The sequence below is a fragment of the Canis aureus genome, chromosome 18 (assembly GCF_053574225.1).
Source record: "Canis aureus isolate CA01 chromosome 18, VMU_Caureus_v.1.0, whole genome shotgun sequence".
NCBI classification, from domain to species: Eukaryota; Metazoa; Chordata; class Mammalia; order Carnivora; family Canidae; genus Canis; species Canis aureus.
In genome coordinates, this window is record NC_135628.1 from 35,798,049 (window position 1) to 35,816,988 (window position 18,940).

Below are 18,940 nucleotides of genomic sequence, written 5' to 3' on the forward strand. Positions count from 1 at the left end.
TAGGTTATTTGCATTCCATATGAATTATATGCCCAAATTGTCAATTTCAATAAAATAAGCCTCTAAGATTTTTATTGAGATTCCATTGACTCTATAGATCACTTGAGAAGAATTGACACCTTAATCAACATTAAATATTCTGACCCATGAATATGGCATATTCTCCTTATTTGGGTCTTCTTTAATTTTTCTTTGAACTGTTTTGTAAAGATCTCACACATCTTTTGCCAAATTAATTACTAAATTTTCATACTTTTTGATAATATAAATCTTTTACTTCAATTTTCAGTGTTTCTTGCTAGTCTATAAAAATACACTTTGTGCTTTACATTGATTTTTGCATCCTGATACTTGCTAAACTCACTTATTAGTTTCACTCATTAGTTATTTTGTAGAATTCATCTGGTTCTACATACAATCATATTATCTGGGGATAAAGAGAGTTGACATCTTTCTTTTCAATTTGAATAACTTTTTCTCTTTCTTGCCTTATTGACTTATCTAGACTACAGCGTGTCCTACAATGTTGGATAGAAGCAGTAAGAGTAGACATTATTGTCTTAGTTCTGATTTTAATAAGAAATTATTCAGTCTTAAACAAAGTATAATATTCATTCTTTTTATCAGATTGAGAAAGTGTTCTAGTTTGCTATTTTTTTAAGATTTTATTTATTTATTCACAGAGAGAGACAGAGACAGAGACAGAGACAGAGACAGAGAGGCAGAAACACAGGCAGAGGGAGAGGCAAGCTCCATGCAGGGAGCCAGATGGGGGACTCGATCCTGGGACCTCAGGATCATGCCCTGGGTGGAAGGCAGGCTCTAAACCACTGAGCCACCCAGGGATTCTCATAGTTTGCTATTTTTTTAAGTAAGTAACAGATGTTGAATTTTGTGAAATGTTTTTTTCTGCTTCTTCTGATATGATTATGTATTTTTTCTCTAATGTGTGTTTTTTTAGTTTAATATGGTGAGTTGCATTGATTTTTTTTTAATAAGCCCCTACTTTAAATTCGGGATAAATTCCAGTTGGCCATGATGTATTATCACTTTTTAAAAACAAATTTTTTTTTTTAGAGAAGTTTTATGTTTTCAGAAAAAGTGGGTAGGAAGTACACAATAGTCACATATACACTATGTCTCCTGACACATAGTTTCCTCTATTATTAACATCTTGCATTAGTGTGGTACATTGTTAAAACTGATAAAAAATATTGATTCATTATTATTTTTTTAAAGATTTTGTTTATTTATTCGTGAGAGAGAGAGAGACACAGAGAGGGAGGCAGAGAGACAGAGAGGCAAAGACACAGGCAGAGGGAGAAGTAGGCTCCATGTAGGGAGCCTAATGTGGGACTTGATCCGGGGCTCCAGTGTCACGCCCTGGGCCAATGTTGGCGCTAAACTGCTGAGCCACCGTGGCTGCCCTGATTCATTATTTTTAATTAAGTCTGTAGTTTCCGTTAAGTTTCACTCTGCATTGTACAGGTGTATCAGTTTTAAAAAATGATAATGTCCGATATACATCAATTTATAATTATATAGTTTCACTACACTTAAAAATTCCTGTGCACCACTCATTCATCTCGCCTTTCCTCCTTTTTCCAATGTCCTGATGAACACTGAGTTTTTCACTCTCTATAATTTTACACTTTCCAGAGTGTCATATAGTACGGAATTATGTAATGCGTAATCTTTTTTCATTTACTTCTTTTGCTTACCAGTATGCATTTAAAGTTCCTCCATACATTTTTGTGGTTTGATATCTCATTTCTTTCTTTCTTTTTTTTTCAGAATAATATTTCATTGTATGGATATATCAAAGTTTATCTATTAAGCCATTGAAGGATATCTTAGTTGCTTTCAGCTGGAGGCAGTTATTAATAATGTAGATATGACAATTTGTGTGAAGATTTTAGTTTTTAATTAATTTGGGTGACTAACCAGGTGTGCACTTGTTGAATTGTATTGTAATACTATGTTTAACTCTGAGGAAACTACTAAACTATCTTCCAAAATAGCTGTACTTTTATGCATTTGCACCATCAATGAGTAAGAGTGCCTATTGAAATACATCTTTTCCCACATTTGGTGTTGTTGGTGTTTTGAAATTTAATCATTATAATAAGCATAGAGTGGTTTCTCATTGTTTTAACATGTAATTCTCTAATGTATATGATATTGAACATCATTTCACAGGCTTATTTGCATCTACGTATCTTCTTTGATGAGCTGTCTGTTCAGATCTTTTGTCCATTTTTTAAACTGGGTTACTTTTCTATTAAGTTTTAAGAGGACTTTATATATTCTGGGTATCAAATATTATGTTTTAGATAGCAAATATTTTCTGTCAGACTGTGGTTTGTCTTTTATTCTTTTAATGGTAACTTTGCAGACCAGAAGTTTTTATTTTAATGAAGTTTGATGCCACAAGGTGGCATAATAGGAGGTCTCCTGCCTGTATTCCCCCACAGAAACAATAATTTGGCAGCCATCCACAGATAAAAATGCCTTTGTAGGAGCTTTGGGATCTTAACAAGAGCTTCGAAAACCCCAATGGAGCCCAAGACCAAAAAGGGCTTTTATTAGAGGTCTCTGTACAAGTGACAGGCTCACTGACTATGGTACCATCATAGACCTCACAGCCTTATCTCTCTAAGGATTCAGTTATAGTCTATTTAGCCTTGGTTCTGCCTTCAGCATCATTTGCACTGGGACTTTGGAAGAGTTATGACTTTCTTTGCCTCGGGTAACAGGCCCACAGACCTTTGTCTCCTCTGTGGACTCTGTAATGGCCTGTGATTCAGCTCTAGCCCTGCTCAGCCATGGTCTAGGGGCAGTTGTGACTGTCCAAGAAACTTGAAGGAGACCTTGTTTCTCTACCCTCCAGAGACACTTACGTCTATGACAAATTTGCTAGAGAATGTTCTTTACTTGCTACTTTTTTTTTTTTTTTTGCCTATTTTTTCTTCCCCACCCCCATTCTTTTCTTACAGTTCTTTAGATAAAGGACATCCTAATTCTTGTTTGCTTAACACTTACTATGAAATCCTGTGAGTTCTTACAGGACAAGCTCTTTGAAGGAGGCTACTGTGAAGTTGTGGACACAGATGATTACCATACTTGCAGCAATTCTTCCTGGTTTATGTTAAAAATCTTTAAAACATACATTTCCCTGTCTAACCCTTGACTTTTGTCAACCAACAAAAATTGTCAACTGTGGTGTTACTCGTAATGTAGGATATTTGTCTTTCTTTCTTTCCTATGAGACTGCTTCCTGGAGGCCAGACAGAATTATATAGCTTCTTGTGAATCTTTGTGTCTTTATTTTTGCCTGTTAATTGGGACAAACTTGATCAACAAAAGGTCCTGCCAATATCCCATGTACTTTCTTTTTATTGTTTAAACTAAGTGTCTGGATTTTGCCCCTGATGTAGGACACCTATATTTAGAGAACACTGTTCTAACAGTTTTCTTTCTCAACATCTATCTTCATGCATTACTCTGATTTAGTTTAGCAGCTCTTTCTTTTATATCATTATTTGAAACTATATATGTGTTCTGGTTCTGTAGATGGTAAGAGTTTTCATTTTATTTTACTTCCTTTGATATTTAGGGGATTTGATTAGTGAAGAGGACATTATCTTTATTGGCGACATATTTTCTCCTTCCCTTTCTCATTTATTTCAGATGAGTGTTTCTTAGTCAAGGTTCTGCTAAATTCTGATTGCATTGATGGAGAGTCATTAATTAATTGATTTCTTCCCCTAGAGGAAAAAGAAAAAAAATTCTGGAAAGGAGAAACTGTAGGAACTGAAGAGACCTCATCACCTCACATGTATAAGAAGTAATTAAAACTTTATAATGAAAACTTACACCTACAACAGTTCAATATGATTGCAGTTCAAACGTTGCCCCAATCTCCAAGGAATTATCCTTTTTATAAAAAATTAACCACTGAGTTAATTGAGAAAAAAGTGGAATTTTGGAGTTAGGGTTTTTGCTTTAAGCAATTTAGATAAGATAAAAAAATACCAGAGGTTATTATATTATAATTATTAATTATTATTAATTATCCCCAAGTTACAGAAGACCACACTATGATTTAGTGAGGTTATAACTCTATCCTAAAGGAACATGTTTAATAAGTTACAAAACAAAAAATACAATCAACCATTGCCAAACAGTCTTGTAGCAAAGGCAAATGATATTTCACATGCATTTACTCATTTACTTTTCCATCCATTAAATTATCCCAAAAATATATGAATGTGTACTCACTACTAGGTAATGTTTTAAGGGCATGGCAATAAAACAAAATTAAAATAGTCTCAGTCCTTTGTGAGTTCACAGTTGAGTTGAGAAGATAGACACTCATCAAACAGTAGCACACAATATGAAAAATAAAACTGATGACATTTGTAAAAGAAAAGTACATGGTCTGCAGAATTATCTAATATAGAATCCAAGGTTTTCTGATAGATATTGGCTAATGTGGGGAATTCAGCTTTGGAACAAGGTGTGTAGGAAAAAAAATGGATTAAGTTAGTATTACTCACTGATGGGAGAGATGAGCAGGAGTAGGTTAAATAGATGATGGGTATTAAGTAGGGCACTGGTGATGAGCACTTGTATGTTAAGTGATGAGTCAGTAAATTCTTCAGCTGGAACTACTATTACACTATATGTTTGCCAACTAGAATTTAAATAAAAACTTGGAAAAAATGGATTAAGTTGGTAAAGGGGTTGAGGATAAAGTTCCAATATAAGGAAGAGCAGAGCAGGTACAAAAGCCCTAGAATAGGAGCACATCATATTTGAGGAACTAAAAGAATGTCAGTTTGTCATGAACTCAAAACAAGGAAAAGGAAATGGTGATTAATGAGGCCAGAGTGGTTACTGGGATCAGACTGTGATGCTTTTTATCTCATATTAAGCATCTTGGGTTTTGTCATAAGTGCATGGGGAGCTACTGAATGTTTTAAACAGTAGAGTGAACTTTATGATTAACTTGTCTACAAGGTGATCTTTTCAAAGGTGGGAACTGTTTGAAGAACAAAGGTGAAAGGTGGGGATCCCTGGGTGGCGCAGCGGTTTGGCGCCTGCCTTTGGCCCAGGGCGCGATCCTGGAGACCCGGGATCGAATCCCACATCAGGCTCCCGGTGCATGGAGCCTGCTTCTCCCTCTGCCTGTGTCTCTGCCTCTCTCTCTCTCTGTGACTATCATAAATAAATAAATAAAAAAGAAATTTGTTAAAAAAAAAAAAAAAAAAAAGGTGAAAGGTGATGGTTCCTTGAAAGGAGAAAATGTAGATGGAGAGAATGATATTGAATAGAGACATATTAAGTATATTAATTTGAAAGAACTGGTGTTTGATGGGCTGTGGTATGATAAAGGAATGAGTTATTGATGATGACTGCCAAGTTTTTGGCTGGAGAAACTTTAAGAAAGATAGTGTCATTCACTAAACTAGAGAACAGAAGAAGGGAGACCATATTTCTTGCAGAAAATCATTAGTAAATGATTTTTTGGAAATAGTGAGTTTAAAATACTTTGGACATTCAGAGCTTAATGTCAAGTTGGCAGTTTGATATGCAAGTCATAAACTCAAAGGATAGGTTTTAACTAGATATCTATGTTGGTGATCATTGATGCTATAGTTTCAGATAAAATAATTTTGAAATAAGAAGAGAAGAATGCCAAGCATAATTTTAAAGGCATTCCAACATTTAAAGGCTAGGTAGAGAAGAAGTCTGTAAGCAAAAAAACAGAAATGGCAAGAGTTAGAAAAACCAGAAATATGTGTCAATACAAAAGGATAAAATGTTCATCACTCTGTGATGTTAGTTAGGGATTAAAATTGCTGATCTTGGGGTGCCTGGGTGGCTCAGTTGGTTAAGCATCTGCCTTCAGCTCAGATGGTGAGCCTGGGGTCCTGGGATCCAGCCCCACATTGGGCTCCCTGCTCAGCGGAGGGACTACTTCTCTCTCTCCCTCTGCCTGACACTCTGCCTACTTGTGCTCTCTCATTGTCTCTGTCAAATAAAGAAAGATTTTTAAAGAAAATCTTTTAAAAAATTGCTGCTTTCCATCATGGAAGACTCTTCTCTCATTTACTCAATGCTTACTTTATCACTAACTTCATCATATTTCCATTGAAAACCTTTTCTTATCGTTATTTAAATTTGAATTTCTCACCCAAACCCATCCACCAAAGGCAAATCTTTATTTCTCTGCTTTAATTTGTTTCTTTCTAATATGCTACTTATTTAGGTTTTTTTCATTGTCCGTCTCCTCCCCACCCCTCAAAGAGTTATGGTGTTTGTAACTTTTATTCACTGCAGTAGCTCCTATAGCTAGTTTAATGGCTGGCACATAATATACCCTCTAGAAATTGATAAGTAATGATGAGCAATTAAATGAAGACTGATAACTAATACTGAGAGGGCTAGTACATAAATCGAGGATTGACATGTGTTAACTGGACTTGATGTGATTTTAGCAGTGGCCAAACTGGAGTGAGCTGGAGAATGAAGGTCAAGCAAACAAAGAAAGTGAATACTGGTCTCAAAAGGCGACTCTTTTTACAAGTATGGTTATAGAGAAAGAGAAGAATGAATATGATAATAATTGGGTAAGATGGGAACACTGGTTAGAAGGAAATTCTTCATCTCTCCAGCCCCCCTTGTTTTTTTTGGAAAATGGACAAAATATTAGACATGTTTAAAATGCCATTAGGTAGATAGAGTTGAGAGGGAGCAGTTGAACACACAGAAGACAGTAATAAACAGAAACAACAGCTTGAGGGTGTAGTAGAGAGAACTGAATACAGAAATATGTTTGCTATATTTTGGTTTGAGAAACACTTTTTAATCAATGCAGTAAGGCAGCTCAATTGAGAAATCTATGAAAATTAGACAATTGATAATTTGGAACTTTAATAAAGATAATAGTCTCTAAACTTATTTAGAATAAGTCCCTCATGCCAAATTGCCAGGATAAAATTTGATTCATTTCTGAAAGTTTATTCCTTCTTCCAAGAGCATTTCCAGAGTGTTGGGTTTGAAGGTACATAAACTTATGATATTAAGTTTGAAAAATTAAATTTCTCTCTCTACGGATATGTACCTATCTACACCTACTCATAAAGGCAAATGATGTATTGTTGATGTTTGATTTCAGTATGTGTTGCATTTTAACAAAACAAAACAAAATAACATGGTTTGATATGTTTTCCTAATTGTTTTGAGTATGTAATTTAAATAAATTGCTCCATCTCTAGCATTCTGAAGGGTATAACTTTCTCCAGAATTTGATCTGTCATTCTTCCAATTAGAAAAGCCCTGCAGCCATGCTATAGAATAGCTTTATAATATATCTTAAGCTTTAACAAGGAACTTTTTGATGTATTTCAATTATGATGTACAAAGTAGCATCTTCTTAATTAAAGAAGAAATTTCATTTTGAGGCTCTTTAAAGTACTATTAAAGTTTATGGTTGAAAGCTTCTCGTTAAGATAGATCTGTCCTCTGTATTTAGTGAATGGGATATGGAGCATTTGGACTGGAGGAGAAAAATAGCCAAGAAAGGATGCTAAATGCTACTGAGATTGGAGAATAAAATTTGGTTATAAAAAGATGGCTTCTAAGAGGTCAGATTACATATCAGTAAATATTTAAACATAGTACTATCAGCAGTAATGATTTAAAAATCATAATAATCTAGAAAGGGCAAAAATTTCATTGAAATTGAGAATAAAGAATTAAATGATGAAAATTAAGTGTGATGAATGCTATCTGACATGGTGGTCCTGGGAGTGTGCACAGGAAAAATCCCATTTTATACATGTCCTATAAAAAAATTAAAGCAAATAAAAATAAATTAGTATATGGTCCCTTTGAGAGACATATACTCATACACACAAATCAAAATCCCCAAATAAAAGTTAAGCCATAAAATACATATGCAATTCTAGCTTAGACAGAACAAATATAATTTTTCCTCTTTTCTACAAACTAATTTTGCATATTCCAAATAAAGCTTTAGATGAGTGCTCTGGCAGTGTGTATTTTTAGGCTTTCAAGAACTTCTAATGTAGACAAGATGGTGCAGCTGACAGTGCTCATGGTTGATAACAACACACATTTTAAAGGTTGTTGGCTTGCTAGTGAAAGTGAACAGAAAATGGAAGACTTGTACTATACGGGAAAATACTATATATGAAGCACTAAGAAAGAATGTTCTTTACTAAATATAAACATTTATCTACATGTTTAGATGCACGAACAGACACACACATACACCCACATAGCAAGTGCATTAATATATACTGGTGCCAACTCATCCTATTGTCCAATGATTTACTGATAACAAGTAAAGTTAGAGAAGTCCATTTATAAATTCAGCATATTGTTAATATATTCTAACTGACGTAACAAGTTAATACCTAATACACAATGTCAGTGTAAGTCTGAAGAGTAACAACAAATCATAAAATTGACATCAGTTTTTTTTCAAATAGCTTACTGATGTAACCCCTTGATCTTTTATGATGAATGTAAGAATATTACAAAATGTATATATTCTTCCAAAAATTACATGAACTGTATGTTACTGTGATTGTAGTTTATTTTTATTTTTCTTTAGATGTACTACTTGTCTTAGTATCTAATTGCATAAATTCTCTCAAAATGGAAGAAATATTATAAAATTCTACCAGAAATGCCTTGTTGCCTTAAGCATTAAGAAGAGTAATGGATAAGTCCATAACATAAACTGGATCATCTCTGATATGCATGTACTCAGATACCAAAGTGATAAGTCAAATTTATCACTAAACTGTGAAATTTTGTACAATAGTGTTGTGTTTTATATTATTATATGAGAAAATCTTTCTTTTATGGGATAGGCTAATTTATCACCGCTGAGGTGGGCACTTTTGGAAATTAAAAATGGAGAATGATTACTTAAAGAAATATATTATTGGGGTTACCCAAAGTGATAAGTCTGGGGCTATTGCAGTGTGAATTTTGTTATTATTTCTGAATATTCCATTCAATTCTGCTTTGGAAAAAAAAGTGATGGATGAAAGTCAAAATTTGTTAGGTATAAATATATGATATGGTGGGTTAAAAATGGGATGGAATAAAGTAGATATATTTAAGACTCATGGGGGTGCCTGGGTGGCTCAGTTGGTTAAACGTTTACCTTCAGCTTGGGCCCTGATCCCAGGTCCTGGGATAGAGCCTCTTATCAGGCTTCCTGCTCATAAACCTGCTTCTCCCTCTTCTCCCTGCTGGTCCTCTCTCTCAATAAAATAAAATCTTATAAATGAAGACTTACCAAGTAATAAATATACAGTATTATTACATTTTCTATAAATATATATACATACACACACATACAAAGACAAAACAAAACAAAACAATCCATGGCTGTTTATTAAGCTACAGCTATTAGCCAGGCAACCTTGTTCCCGTATCACTCTGATAGAACAAGTGTATATCATTGGTTCAGGGGACTTTTGTCTCTGAAATTTTTTGTCTAACCACAATCCTGGTCCTTCTAATTAAAACCTATGGTTATATAATATATATAATTAATATAAATACATGTAATACAGGTAGCATATAATACATGTAATTAAAATATTAAGCCATTAGTGGGAATGGCTCATATGGTCTAGAGCTGGAATATAATGAACTTTGGGTATCCAAGATTCAGATAGCATGGTTTTCCATCCACTTGTACCTTATCCAAAATGTGTTAACTTACCCAAGCTTTATTATTGGTTCTTAAATTAATTTAATGTCTGTAATCTGAATGCTTTCATTCAGTCAGTGAGCCTTTCCATTCCATGACAGTAATGTTACACACTGAATTGCGTTGTAGTTACACTTGGAAACTACCACTGAGTCAAGCTACTTTCCTATGCAACAGCTACCTCTGTAAAGAAACAGAGTCCATATCTCTATAGACCTTATAATAATACTTGTATACCATTTGAGTTTTTAAGTTACCCAACCTCAAAACTTTTCCGGTCATTAAAATATAATCTTGCTGTTCTTTGTATGGCTATGGTTTTTTCTAGGACTAAACATAAATATAATCAAACTGATATTTGGATATCCCGAAATTTAACAAGTTACTTTTTCTAAGCAAAACAAAACAAAACAAAATAAAACACATTGTATTTATGATGTTGTTTTATACTATATATTTATAGTATAGATGATCTCTTTCCTTTGTTAGAGTGAAATATTTTAAAAAATGTATCTATCTTTGACTAGAAAGGAGGTGTATAAACATGAGAAACTATGGAAAACAGGCACTTACCTTCCCGGGAGACTGCTAATTTGATTACATCAATGGCATTTTATGTCATACAAAAGGGAAGGAAGAGCCTACTGGCTCTCTAATTTTCAGGCATACTTTTCTTCTAGGATTTCTTGATGATTCAGCAGTAAGAGAATTTTCTTTCAGGACACTGATAAAGTCCCCATTGCATATAAATTGTGAATTAGGCAAATTATTTAATATATTAATGATTTCTCCTTGAAAAGTGACTATAAGCAGTAAATGAGATGTTTTATGTGAGAGATCTTTAAAATCTATAGAAAAATATATAATTGTTATTATTCTGTATTCTATACAAGGCTGACTTTCTAATACTGAAAAGGAAGTTACTTTGTTGGAGCCTATGGCAAGGACACAATTGACTTTCTCCCAGTGGCTGGGCAAATTTTTGCATTACAGTTGATTAAAACATTATACCAGTAGGATGCCTGGGTAGCTCAGTCGGTTACGCATCAGCCTTTGGCTCCGGTCATGATCCCAGTTCCTGGGATCAAGCCCTGGATGGTGTTGGGTTCCTTGTCTGCAGGGAGTCTACTTCTCCCTCTCCCTCCTCGCCCTCCCCCTGCTTGTGCTCTCTCTCTCAGATAAAAAAATAAATAAAATAAATAAATAAATAAATAAATAAATAAATAAATAAATAAATAAATAAAATATTTAACGAAAAACATTATACTCACCATTGACAAAAAGCAAAGATAGGTATGGACCACTGCATTCCTTCATTATACTGTTGTCAAATGTGTTTGTAATATTAAAGGGGATAATTAGCAATGAAATATCACTACTTTCTGTCACAACACATCGAGAGCATACAACACCCTTCAAAATTTTTTTAAAAAAGGAAGTCTGGAATGCAAATTTCATGGTAAATTTTGAATACTTCATCCTCATTCTATGCCTGTAACATTGAAATTCACACATATATTCTTTTTTTTTTTCACTACTTTCTCCTCTTCTGCCTCCTCTCTTCTTTACCTTTCTATTTCTTTAAACTCTATTGTGATTACCATTATTTGGAAAAATTACTTGCCCCCTAAGGATTATGTAACAAGCTATTAGGAAAAAAAGGGTTAAAAATGCATTCTACACAAAGTATTACCTTAACTATGTTCATGGCAAATCTCTGGTTGAGCATTTTTGAAAACAATTGCATTCTGACCTTTTGATTTTCTTTTCCAAAAACTCAACATAATAATATAGTTCAAAATATTCTCATATATAATAACTGAGTAAGTAAAATTTAAGGACTTTCTGAAGAACGATTAATCTTTTTGTTTTTAGAATTTTTTTTTTATGGATTTAGGGTTCTCAGTAATGCCTGTTAAAGAGTAAAATGATTCAATGAACAACCTCGTGCACTGCTCAAGGTTCTGCCTACTGAGAGGATTTCCCTTCACCACTGTTTTTCAGGGATGTCCCAGAGGATTGTAATGCTGGTGTTGTTCACTTCCAGGTGGTACCTATTTGCCTAAAACCAGTAAGCCAAACACGTTTTCTTTTCTTCTATCAGCTGATTATTGGAACTCCCCATGAAGCCGTATGTGTAGGCTGTGTGAGACAGAATATAGTATAACAGGAATGAAGACAACAGACATTTGGACCACTTCATGTAAATTATTTGTGCTTTCAGGGCCCACCCAAGCCTGCTCTCATATATATAACTTCTGTGAGTTGCTGCTGTGCCTGCCAAAATTTATAGCTTGGTGGATCAGACAACTGCTGGTAACTTGATGGCCTATGTCTAAGCATTCAGTTTTAGCTAAGGCCTAATACCAAGCCAAAAGCTGTTTTCAAAAGGGGAACAGTTATTCACAAAAGATAATAGGGCCTTCCTTCAAAATCCTGAATCTGTAATGTGATTCCCCTGTAGAAGCATGCCAAAGCCTCCAAATATCATTCCTATTTGCCAGTGACACTTTAGGCACCATTGGATCTGCTGGCTCCAGCCAAGCATTGCCTTGTGTCCTTTAAGTCTTTTTTTTTTTTAAATAATAAATTTATTTTTTATTGGTGTTCAATTTGCCAACATACAGAATAACACCCAGTGTTCATCCTGTCAAGTGCCCCCCTCAGGGCCCGTCACCCATTCCTTCAAGTCTTGATAGTGGCAGTAACTTCTGCAATCTCTCCAGATATACAACATTGCTTCTTGAATTATTTATTTATTTTTGTTTTTCATTTATTATTTCCTAAGTAGAGAGTGGTGAAACTATTCATTATAATATCTGATGTTTGATACATGATACTATGTGTTTTCAAAACCCATAGAACTTTACATTGAAGAAAGTGAACTTTAATATACGCAGATTTAGGAGACTGGAGGTTTCCAGAATGAAGTGCAGAATGTGACAAAGCAATCTGACTGTATTGTTAATGTACAAAACATTATCATTTATGATGTGTGTTTGGGGAGAGTACCTTTGGTAATGGATGGAGTATACCAGAGTAAAGGCAAAAGAAACTGTATATAGGCAAGGTACACTACATGATGAAGTCATTTCCCATGAAGGTACAGGTTAATAATTCTGATACTACTGTACATGTATACTAGAATTGAACAATTAATTAAATGAAAGCTGCGAGCCAGGTTTTTCACTAGAGGCATAAGAAGTTACAGATAGTCAAGAGTAGGAGGCTAGAATGGTCCACTTGGTCATGAATTAGAGCTAGAAACATAGGCATAAACTCAAGTTTAGCTTAATGTCGATACAGATGGTTACAGCAAGAAGTATTTGTAAGTGAGTTTGTATATATTCAGGTAAGTATGAGCATGTATGTTTTCCTTCCTTTAGCTAAAAGGGCCTAAAGGCACTGTAGCAGCAATCAGCACATCTAGACCCCAGGTCTTGGTTTCTGGTACTGTTCTCCAATAACAGAACCAGGGATTCTTACAGAAATGGCTGAATCTAAAACTGTGGCAAAAAATGTATAAGATGAGCCTGGAGCATTCTATAGTCCCAGAAAGTAAGGAAGAGCTCAAAAACAGTAGCAACGATAACATAATTATAACACACAATTGTGGAGATATGTCAAAGGGTCTCAAGAGCTAACTAAATGAGCTCCCAATGGCCGAAGTTGGAGCAATTTTAATATAAAAATATAACTAAGTTATATTGGATTATTACTCAAAGTATAAAATAAAATGTTTCCATATTTGCATAAATGATTATATATCCATATTTGCATAAATTATTATATATACAAATGTTCATATATACACATTTCTTCATATCAGAACTCCAAATAATTTGTCTACGTATAATCCTATCTCAAAGTGGGAGAAGATAGAATTCCCGACTATTTACGTGGGGAGCATAGGCTATACATGTTGACTTTTTCCCAAAGAATACAGTATGGAAAGGACTAGAAAAGATTAACTTTCCAGTGGAGAATTCTGACAAATATAATCTCAGTCAGGTGGTGAAGGACTAGAAAAGATTAACTTTTCAATGGAGAATTCTGACAAATATAATCTCAGTCAGGTGATAAAGGTTAACATCAATAGTGATATCCAAAGCGAAATATTGACAGTTATATTCTCTTGATAAGATGTAGTGAAAATGGCACTTTATTTCTGTAGTCTTCCTCTTAAAGACACATAACCCAAGTGTAATCATGAGAAAAATACCAGACAATCCAAATTTATGGACATTCTATGAAATACCTATTTAATATGCCTACTCCTCAAAGCTATCAAGGTCATGAAAAGCAAGGGGAGTCTGAGAAACAGCAAAAAGGAGCCTATGGAGACATGATGACAAATGTAATATCATGGATAGGATCCTGAAACAGAAAAAGATCATAAGGTAAACTCCAAGGACATTTTAATGACGTATTGACTTGAGTTAGTAATAATATATTGATAATGGTTCATTAATTGTAACAAAAGCACCATAATAATATAAGATTTTAATAGTGGAAACTGGGTGTGAGGTATATATGAATTCTTCATGCCATCTTCACAATTTTTTCATAAATCTACATGTGTGCTAAAAATGCGAACTGGAATTAAAAAGATAAAAATTTAAGCACTTAAAAATGATTTGAAGAATTTGCAAGGAGGAAATTAACGGTGAAAAGTCTTAATTAATTCCTGACTTATCTGTGATGTCTAAGTTTTAATCTACATGAGTAAATAATTTTTTTATATTTCAAGCTTCATACACATATTAGCACATCTCCTACTTTTCTCTGATGTAGAGCATAAGAATTATGATAGCATAGAGCTAATCTTAATGGAATCAAGGTATAGGGAATATTATATTTAAAAGTACCTGATTCTTATATAGTATCCTTTTATAGATATAGATTCCTATGTGTGGACAATTGACTCATCTAATAGGAGGAATTGTGGGGTTGGATATTTTGGGTATGGATTATTCTGTTTAAATCCTGGTTCTAATATACTAGTCAAGGAATGTTGATAAATTTTATAATCTTCATGAGTCACATATTCATCTATGTGAATAGATGATGATGATTTTCGTCTCCATAAAATGACAAATCTGCCTATGTTTGAGTGCTGCTGTAAGAGATAGTGTATACAACACCCCAGTGTAGAGTCTGGTATAGTAGATGCTTAATAAATGGGATATTTTAATATTAAGAATTAAAATTTTGTACACTCTCGGCAGCCCCGGTGGCGCAGCGGTTTGGTGCCGCCTGCAGCCCCGGGTGTGATCCTGAAGATCTGGGATCGAGTCCATGTCGTGTTCCCTGCGTGGAGCCTGCTTCTCCCTCTGCCTGTGTCTCTGCCTCTCTCTCTCTCTCTCTCTCTCTCTGTCTCAATAAATAAATAAAATCTAAAAAAAATTTTTTTTATGCACTCTCATCCAGCTCTTTCTGATTATCCTCTGCACTTCTCTATGGGATTTGTAATCTTATAATACCATTTAAAAATATTTCTTATAACAATGATAAATTGTATCCCTTCTTTCATGAGTCTTATATCCTTTGGACAACAGAAATAAATAAATTAAGAAATAAGAAAATAGATTGAAAGTCCTATAGAGGATTCTCTGTGGGAGGTGACTAAGTAGCTATTTTGGGCTGGGTGTTTAGAGCAGGCATCTCTGAAATAAATGTATTTATTTATCCATATCTTAATAACATATTTTATGTAATCCAACATAGTCAAAATATTATCATTTCAATGTGTGATAATTTTTTTTAAATCATCAATGCAATATTTTATTTTTGGAGTAAGTCTTTGAACTTCAGCGTGTATTTTACACTTAAAGCATATGTTAATTCAGAATAGCCACACTTCAAGTGCTCACCAGGTGGCTCGTGCTTCCTTCCATATTGGACAGCCCACTTTGGATCTAGTCTGGATTATTGCAATAGTGTTCCTGCTTCCACTCTTGATCTCCTGAAGACATTTTTCTACAAAGCAGCCAGATCTGACATATCGTGTCATTTCCTTTATTTATTTATTTATTTATTTATTTATTTATTTATTTATTTATTTGTTTGTTTATTTATTTATTTATTATTTATTTATTTATTTTTATATTCTTGCTTTATTTTACTCTTTTATATTTAAATTCAATTAATTAACATTAATGTATTATTAGTTTCAGAGATAGAGTTCAATGATTCATCAGTCTTATATCATACCCAGTGCTCCCTACATCATGTGCTCTCCTTAATTCCATCACTCAGTTACTGCATTCTCCCAACCCCCTCCCCTCCAGCGAGCCTGTTTGTTTTCTATGATTAAGAGTCTCTTGTGGAAATTTGATACTACGTAGAAGCCCAGCACTTAAAAGCCAGAAGGCTGAGCCTTGCAGCAGAGTGAAGAAATTGGTCCATCGTCTTCATGTAGGAAGTGAGCTTGATATGACCTAGGATAGAAAGTGGACCAGTCTGTGAGTGCGTTCAGGGGAGAGCTATTATAAGAGAGGTAGCCTGGGCTTTTAGGCCATACAAAGAAGCTAGGTTTTGGTTTTATTTGTAATGGGGAAGAATGCTTTGGAGAACTTTATAAAGGGGAATTTTGTGGTCAGATTTATATTTTAAAAGATTACTGTGTTGAATGAAAAGAATGAAAGAAAAAACTTTCAGCTAAATGCTCATATTATGGAGGATCCCTGGGTGGCTCAGCGGTTGAGAGCCTGCCTTCAGCCCAGGGTGTAATCCTGGAGTCCCTGGATTGAGTCCCACATCCGGCTCCCTGCATGGAGCCTGCTTCTCCCTCTGCTTGTGTCTCTGCCTCTCTCTCTGTGTCTCTCATGAATAAATAAATAAAATATTAAAAAATAAATAAATAAATTCTCATATTATATAAATCCACTCAGGATTTTGAAAACCTATGTTGATTATTCTCCAGGAAGATAGTGATTCAAAGGTGTATGAACTTATGTTAATTTCTGTACAATCACTCATGAACATGAAATGAATACTATGTATTTATAGATATACAGGCATAGATGGATATTGTTTTAGGAACTGAATATAAATTACTTCAATCTGTAAAAAAAATCTGAAATTTTACTTGCTCTTAATATAAATGCTCAATTATAAATCTAAGATAAAATTCAGATGACATTTCTTGTACTCCTGTGGAAAGTTAGAATACCCATTTATGATGATGTTGATGATGATGCTTAAAATGCTATGAGTTTCCTTACCTCAAAATGCCTAAATTTCTTTTCTCAGGCTTAAGAGAATTTATAACTGTGGAAATACTATTTTTATTCCCCATTTAAAAAAAATTCTACTAATGCAACTCTAAAGTTTAATTTGTGAATATTTTGTAAAGCTCTAAATTATAGCTTAAGTGAAAATTCAGTGAATTAAAGTAAACTTGGATAGTACTTTGCAAACTATAATGTGCATATGATTCACTTGGTGATCTTGTTAAATGCAGATTCTTTTCAAGACCAGTGAAAGACCTGTGTTTCTGCATTTCTAGCAAGTTCCCAGATAATGCCAGAGTTTCTGGTCCATGGACCAACTCTGAATAGCAAGAGACTAAGCTTTTATACCATACAAAATCTCCTGGGCATTTACTTATTTATTTTTTAATACCCATTCCTGATTTCCATCCAAGGCCAACAATCAGAATTGCTGGGTTTGAGTCTGGACATAAATATTTCTTAAAAGGTTGAAGTTGATCATGACGTACTGATAAACTTGAAAATCATAGCTCTGGAACATATTAATCATGAGTAAAATATCTTTATGACCATTACTTAGAGCTAAAATAATATGGGCAACAGGACTTATGGATACAGTTCTGTCAATGTGCTGGGAAGAATTGTAAGACAATTTGCTATTTTTGATCCTGGCTTAATTTTGAGCAGAGACTGACAGAATGGCAATTGTACTAAATTATACTGACTTGCATGGCAGCTTTGTGATAATGGGGCTGTTGATGAGGCAGACCATTAAATTCATTTTCACTCAAGACCAAAGCAAGGATTTGAATGGAAGTTTCCAGAGGTGAAAAATGAATGTGTAAGCCCATTTTTATTCATATATCGAGTGAATTAATTCATTTTCTCTATAAATGGTTTTGAGATAACATGTGCTCAAATGACTGTAAATAGAAATTATTTTTTAATAGTGAAAATTTTCATTTGAGATCCTTCCATAGGCAATTGAAGAATTATTTCACAAATATACTAATTCCAATGTAAGGACTTCTACTAACTACTTAGTGACTATTTACTATGTGCCAGGTGTTTATATAATATATATAATATTATTCCTTTCACTTTGTATGCAGAGGATATTGAGATTCAGAGAAATTAAATAACATTTCTAAGTCTGCACAGCTGGTATGTGGCAGAGACAATATTTAACCTGTTTATCTGACTCAAGAGTCCACGCATTTTTCTGTCCAGCTCATCACTCCTAGAAGTATTTGAAATGCTACCAAGTCAATGTGTTAATTCATAGAATGCTCATAGGAAACAATTTGAAACACATATGAACTATTTTAAAACTCACTTCTTTTAAAATATCTTATTTTAAAAAATCATACTTTGTGTGTGTTTTTTTTTTTTGAATAGTATGTATGCATGTGTGCACTATTAACTTCTTACCAATGATGCTTTTGTTATAGAAACTATAAGCCTAGGGATGTAGGTAAAGTTACCCATTTCAGTCCAGGAAGGCATGAAGTTCACCTTTTAATTAGTGATTCTAAAAAATGTGCACCTAGTTCTTCATTCTATCAGTGATTCTATTCCTGTTTCACGTTTGACTTTGAAAGTTTGCTCTAGAAAGGTGATTTATTCATATACTACGCACAAAAGATCTTTCCTGTGGACTACAACCCAGATAGATTCACAGATTATAAATATAATCTGAAAGAGAAAGAGGGCCAAATTAGAAATAAGTCATATAAAACTAAATTTCATCAATGTTCCTAATAAAATATTTCAAAGAAAATCACATATATATATATATATATATATATAGAGAGAGAGAGAGAGAGAGAGAGAGAGTTTATTTAAAACATTACATAGACAACTATAATTTTATTTTAAGTATATTATATGGGCATGTTTAAAGATCTATACATAGTTTAAACATTAAAAACTATACATATATATATCTGCATTTTTCTTCATT

The 18,940-nt window shown here is 33.8% G+C and overlaps 1 long non-coding RNA gene across 3 annotated transcripts in view; it reads left to right on the top strand.

Annotated features, from left to right (window-relative positions):
* The window catches only part of LOC144288341 (uncharacterized), a 164,484-nt gene that overhangs the window by 107,894 nt on the left and 37,650 nt on the right, over positions 1-18,940 (top strand). For 2 of the 3 annotated variants that reach the window (XR_013356290.1, XR_013356288.1), the window contains exon 5: positions 11,768-11,834. The exons of the other annotated variant lie outside the window; for it this stretch is intronic. This is a non-coding gene — a long non-coding RNA (uncharacterized LOC144288341). The remainder of the gene's footprint in view (positions 1-11,767; positions 11,835-18,940) is intronic. 3 annotated transcript variants of the gene reach the window in all.